Source organism: Odontomachus brunneus, unplaced genomic scaffold, assembly GCF_010583005.1.
Source record: "Odontomachus brunneus isolate Ranch 3 - 2012 unplaced genomic scaffold, Obru_v1 Obru_scaffold_181, whole genome shotgun sequence".
Taxonomy (NCBI): domain Eukaryota; kingdom Metazoa; phylum Arthropoda; class Insecta; order Hymenoptera; family Formicidae; genus Odontomachus; species Odontomachus brunneus.
In genome coordinates this window covers 642757-649389 of record NW_022639631.1, presented here as the reverse complement: position 1 = coordinate 649389, position 6633 = coordinate 642757, and the positions used below count along the sequence as shown (strand labels likewise).

General features: G+C 32.0%; 2 pseudogenes; one reads left to right on the top strand and one right to left on the bottom strand.

Moving 5' to 3' along the window:
* LOC116851612 overlaps positions 1-317 on the top strand; it is a 6961-nt pseudogene extending 6644 nt beyond the window's left edge.
* A 4462-nt stretch (positions 318-4779) lies between these two features.
* Positions 4780-6633, bottom strand: part of LOC116851617 — a 7419-nt pseudogene continuing 5565 nt past the window's right edge.

The window sequence follows — 6633 nt, the reverse complement described above, 5'->3', positions numbered from 1 at the left end:
GATGCCGTTTAAAAAAATTGAGGTGACTTTCATGTGACTTTCAAATAATTCTTCAAGGTCAAAGCAATGGTACCATCTTATGGTCCCCTCGAAACCAAACAACTTTTGTCTGAAAAATTTTTCTCTCCCGTGCTTGGTTTTCGACATATTCGACTGGATGGATTAAAATGGTCCACTCTGTATATGTATTCGCAGGAAAACGTAGAATCAATGACATTGCAACAAGTATAATTGAAAGTCGTACATTAGCAGAAAAAGGGAGAGACAGGCGACACGAAGAAAGCATGGCAATAAAAAGAAACTTCTTGATAAGTTAGATATTATAATTGAAAATTTGTAAAAATTTATTTTTTTTTTTTATACACTGTTTCATGTATTTCTTTCAAGCAGAACTTCCGTTAATATTCTTCTCTATAAGCAAGATATATAATTTTTTAAAAATTTGCAACTTTTATTTACTTTCTTTAAAAATGGGCATGAAAACTTTTTTAGTTATACAAAATAAGATGTACAAAACTACCGCCGTGCCTTTATACTGTTTTGTCGAATTATAAGCGTTAATCTATTAATATTATCTTATATATGGGAATATTATCTTATATATGGGAAAAGTATTCTAAGCGAAAGTCGAATTATAAGCGTTATATGTTATATATGAAAATAATAAAAAGAGAAATAAAGTTATTATAACTATGTACTTTATTTGTGTATATTTATATTTGTAGTAACGTTGCGACTACAATTGTGAGGAATTTACTTTGAAATTACATTTTTAAACGTATATAAAAGAAAACAATAAAAGTAAAATCAAAGAATTTGCCGAATAACACTTGCATAACGTGAAAATATAATACATGACAGCCCTGTGAAGTTAGTCCCCCCAATATTCGAAAAAATACAATTTCTACAACTAATTCGTTTGCTCATCGTTTGCACATGTTTGCACATCAAGAATTTTCGTTTGCACACTTCTAGTTTCAAAGTTATTGAAAAAATAATTTTGGGGGGGCCAACTTCACACTAGCCCCTCAGCATTCGAAAAAGTAAACTTTCTTTAGCTCAAACGATTGCACATCGTTTGCACATGTTTGCACATCAAGAGTTTTCGTTTGCACACATTTAGTTTAAAAGAAATTTAAAAACAATTTTGGGGGGCTAACTTCACACTAGCTCCCCAAGTTGCTCAAACTTGAGTCACAATGCATGTAATCGATAGATTTTCGTTTATACATTTCAAAACAACTCGAATTTTCGTTTGCACACCTCTAGGAAAAAAGTTATTTGACATTAAACTTTGAGGAGGCCAAACTCACACTTGGCAAAATTTATAACTGCAAAATAAAATTGTTTGATGTATGATATCGTTAGATCTTCGTTTGCACATTTCGAAACAAGTCGAATTTTCGTATGCACACCTCTAGAAAAAAAGTTATTTAACATTGAATTTTGGGGAGGTTAACTTCACACTTGGCGAAACCTAGGTTAAAATTGAAGGAAAAAATTGTTTGACGCATGATATCGTTAGATTTTCGTTTGCACATTTCGAAATAAGTCGAGTTTTCGTTTGCACACCTTTAGAAGAAAAGTTATTTAACATTGAATTTTGGAGGGTTAACTTCACACTTGGCGAAACCTAGGTTAAAATTCCGGGAAAAAATTCTCTGACGCATGATATCGTTAGATTTTTGTTTGCACATTTCGAAACAAGTCAAATTTTCGTTTGCACAACTCTAGGAAAAAAGTTATTTAACATTGAAAATTTGGGGGTTAACTTCACACTTTGCGAAACCTAGGTTAAAATTCCAGAAAAAAATTCTCTGGCGCATGATATCGTTAGATTTTTGTTTGCACATTTCGAAACAAGTCAAATTTTCGTTTGCACAACTCTAGAAAAAAAGTTATTTAACATTGAATTTTGAGGGGGCAACTACACACTTGGCGAAACTTAGGTTAAAATTGCAGGAAAACTTGTTTGACGCATGACATCGTTAGATTTTCGTTTGCACATTTCGAAACAAGTCGAATTTTCGTTTGCATACCTCTGGAAAAAAAGTTATTTAACATTGAATTTTGGTGGGGCTAACTTCACACTTGGCGAAACTTAGGTTAAAATTGGAGGAAAAAATTATTTGACGCATGATATCGTTAGATTTTCGTTTTTCACATTTCGAAACAAGTCGAGTTTTCGTTTGCACATCTCTAGAAAAAAAGTTACATGACATTGAATTTTTAGGGGGCTAACTTCACACTTGGCGAAACCTAGGTTAAAATTGCAGGAAAAAATTGAAAAAATTGACGTATGATATTGTTAGATTTTTGTTTGCACATTTCGAAACAAGTTGAATTTTCGTTTGCACATCTCTAGAAAAAAAGTTATTTAACATTGAATTTTGGGCTAACTTTTTCACTTTCCGAAACCTATGTTATAATTGCAGTTAAAAATTGTCTGACGCATGATATTGTTATTGATATTGATTTCCGTTTGCACATTACGAATTATGATATCATGCGTCAAACAATTTTTTTGCATTATAACCTAAGTTTTGGTAAATGTGAAAATAGCCCCCCAAAAATTTAATGTTAAATAACTTTTTTTTTCTACAGGTGTGCAAACGAAAACTCGAGTTGTTTCGAAATGTACAAACGAAAATTTAATGATATCATGCGTCAGACAATATTTTTTACAATTATAAATTTCGGCAAGTGTAAAGTTGAAACCCTAAAGTTTAATGTTAAATAACTTTTTTTCTAGAGGTGTGCAAACGAAAACTCGAGTTGTTTAAATATGCAAACGAAAACCTAACGATATCATGCGACAGACAATTTTTTCCTGCAATTTTAATCTAGGTTTCGCCAAGTGAAATCTAACGATATCATGCGTCAGTCAATGTTTTTCCAATTATAAATTTCGGCAAGTGTAACTTTAGCCTCCTTAAAATTCAATGTTAAATAACTTTTCTTCTAGAGATGTGCAAACGAAAATTCGACTTGTTTCGAAATGTGCAAACGAAAATCTAACGATATCATGCGTCAAACATATTTTTCCTTCAATTTTAACCTAGGTTTCGCCAAATGTGAAGTTAGTCTCCCCAAAATTCAATGTTAAATAACTTTTTTTCTAGAGGTGTGCATACGAAAATTCGACTTGTTTCGAAATGTGCAAACAAAGATCTAACGATATCATACGTCAAACAATTTTATTTTGCAGTTATAAATTTTGCCAAGTGTGAGTTTGGCCTCTCCAAAGTTTAATGTCAAATAACTTTTTTCCTAGAGATGTGCAAACGAAAATTCGAGTTGTTTTGAAATGTACAAACGAAAATCTATCGATTACATGCATTGTGACTCAAGTTTGAGCAACTTGGGGAGCTAGTGTGAAGTTAGCCCCCCAAAATTGTTTTTAAATTTCTTTTAAACTAAATGTATGCAAACGAAAACTCTTGATGTGCAAACATGTGCAAACGATGTGCAATCGTTTGAGCTAAAGAAAGTTTACTTTCTCGAATGCTGAGGGGCTAGTGTGAAGTTGGCTCCCCCAAAATTATTTTTTCAATAACTTTAAAACTAGAGGTGTGCAAACGAAAATTCTTGATATGCAAACATGTGCAAACGATGAACAAACTAATTAGTTTTAGAAATTGTATTTTTTCGAATATTGGGGGTGCTAACTTCACGGGGCTATACATGACAATATTATTTTGGTTTCTACATGGATAACTAATTTAAAGAAATACTGGTGCAACAATAAAAACGTTTCACTTACATTTAGCATTTAAAGAATATTTCCACAAATACACAATGTTTAAGATAATAAAAAAGTTATCATACATGATCATAGAGATATTTTACTTATAAATTACATAGTGTATCTTAATGTACATAACTGTAACGCCCATGGAACAATACTGTCTCTAGTGTCAACCACAGATGTCCTGACACAAACTCACGACCAAACTATCAGACCATTAACCTGGAACAAAACATAACAAGTATGTTCTTAATGTAGTACATACTCAGATAGCTAAATCTGCGCGAACAAATTTTGAGCAGAGCTTGCTATCAACTTTTGATAGCAAATAGATAACAAATTTGATGCAGGATCTGTTATATCAAATCTTGCTGCCAAATTGCCGTCAGATTTGTGGCACAGCTTGTTGTCGGATTTGCAGCAAAATCCGCGCAGAGCTTGTGGCGATTTGACGACAGATTGGCAGCAGAAACCGCGCAAACCTTGCTGCATTGAAAGCTTTGCATGGTTTTTGCTGCAAAATTGGCATTTGTCCGACAGCAAGATCTGTCGCCAAAACCGTAGCCTAATGTAGTCACAGATGGCTATGGTTTTGCTGTAGGTTTTTGATCAAATTTGCTGCCAATCTGCGCGCAGTCTGCATTCAATTTGTTTACTGGGTAGTTGTATATATAAAATACATATACATTTCCAATTTGATAGAGAGAAAAGGAAAAGGCAGAAATTATAAGATATTACAAAAAATATAAATACAATGACAACATACTCATTTTCATAGTTTTGTAAAATATTAGATTTTACGCATTTCTCATGATAAATCTTTCACAGATTAAGTCCCTTTTAATGGCACCAGTATGAGCAATATGACTATTATCAACATTAGCCTCTTCAGCGATGTCCTGTACGTGCTCGTCGAAGTGTACTTCAAGTTCATCACCTTTTATTAAGCATATATTATGCAGCACGCAGCATGCAATAATGTGTCTCGGAACTAAGTCGACTCGTTCATAGGAAGTTCATAGGAAGTATAGTCAGAGAAGACTTCTGAATCTTCCTTTTAGTAGCCCAAACGCTCTTTCGATGGCTATCTTTCCAGATGCATGACAAAAGTTGTAATTTTTTTGACGTTCTGTCAAATGTCTGTTGTCTCTATACGGTATTAGTAAATTGTCATGCAATTTGTACGCTAGGTCTCCGACCAAGTGACAATCATCTGGGAATTTGGATATATCTCCCAAGTAAGACTGCACCTCTGACAGTCGGAATATTCGTTGATCGTGAACCGATCCAACGTGCCCAGTGTAGCAATGAATAAAGTGACAACTGTCATCACAGATAGTCTAAAAAATAAACATGTAAAACAAAATTGATAAAAAACATTTGACATAGAAAGCTATGTTGCGCTTGTTAATACAAATTGTTTTCTACACTAAGATTTCTATTGTTTCCAGTTAGATCAACGTTACTAAAATAATGTTAGTGTAAATGGACCATAATTATTATCTAATCAGTCCAAATATATTTGTAGGATCATCGTATGAACTATATCAAAATAATATAAATTTGCACATTACCTGCAGTTGAATAGAATGATGGTCTTTCCAGTTAACATAAGTCTCTGGATTATGTTTTGGAGCTGGGATATTAATATGTGTCCCGTCAATTGCACCAATGATTTTTGGGAAATCACTGGTGGCTTCGAATGCGGACCATATTTTATTGACTTCTTCGCATGTAGGTCATCTTATAAAAAGAAGTGCCAGCTCAACAAGAACATTAATAACACGTCATGTCACATGTAATGCAATACTTCTACCAACATTGAATCTGTCACAAATCGAGCTGTATCAAAACATTAAGAACTACTTTTACTAAGCTTCCGTTAAAGTAATCATTCTCAAAGTTCTGCAGTAAAACGCAGGATTCCAAGTGAGCTATTTTTAATTCCTCTTTCTGCACCAACCCCCTTATAGAAATGTAATACTGATAAGTAATAATTTGGCCAGTGATAATTACTGTCGTTCAATAATTTTATTACTCGTACTAGTAATAAAATTACTATTTATTACTGGCCACAGCCAGTGATACTTTTCTATAAGGGTCTAACAGCAGCTTCACTTGAAATTACTATTACTGTTAAAATTACTACTTTATATTAGTGTCAAAACTACTATCGACCAATAAGTTTCGTGTAATTATTAAAAATTTTTTGTAAGAGTTAATGATACAGTGAAAAAATCAGTACTGCTTAACAAACATGTTTGTTAAGTATATATTACTAATTGCTGAGTAGAAAATCATATAATTTTAAAACTGCTAGCAATGTAGCGTAAAATATTTAGAGCCTAGTTGTACCAACGTTATTTTGCCTTCAAACAAAATGAAAAAGTTAAAATTTAAATCTATCAAAATATCTATCAAAATAAAAAAACATAAAAATTATTTTAATTTGCTTTTATCTTGTTAAAATTTGCATAAGTTAAATCACGTGAAGTGTCACTTTTACTTAAGTACAACAATTAAAGTTTTAAGTTTTATTTAAAACCAACATTATATTCATGCCCTTATAGAAATATCATACTAAGAATCATTGATTAATTACTTATTTTCAGTATTAAAAGTACAGTATTTAGTAATATTCTGTGATTCAAATACAGCTTTTAGTACTCAAGTATTTCAATATTTAATGTTACAAATCCTATCTTATGATTGATTTCAATACTTAAATATTAATATGTAATACTTCGTCCAGTGATAAAATACTTACGCAGAACATTGTCAATATTTAAATACTAATATATAATACTTTGCTAAGTGATGAAATACTTACGCAAAGTACTGTTAACATTAAAAGTATTAACCCAGACAGCATATAATATTAGTAA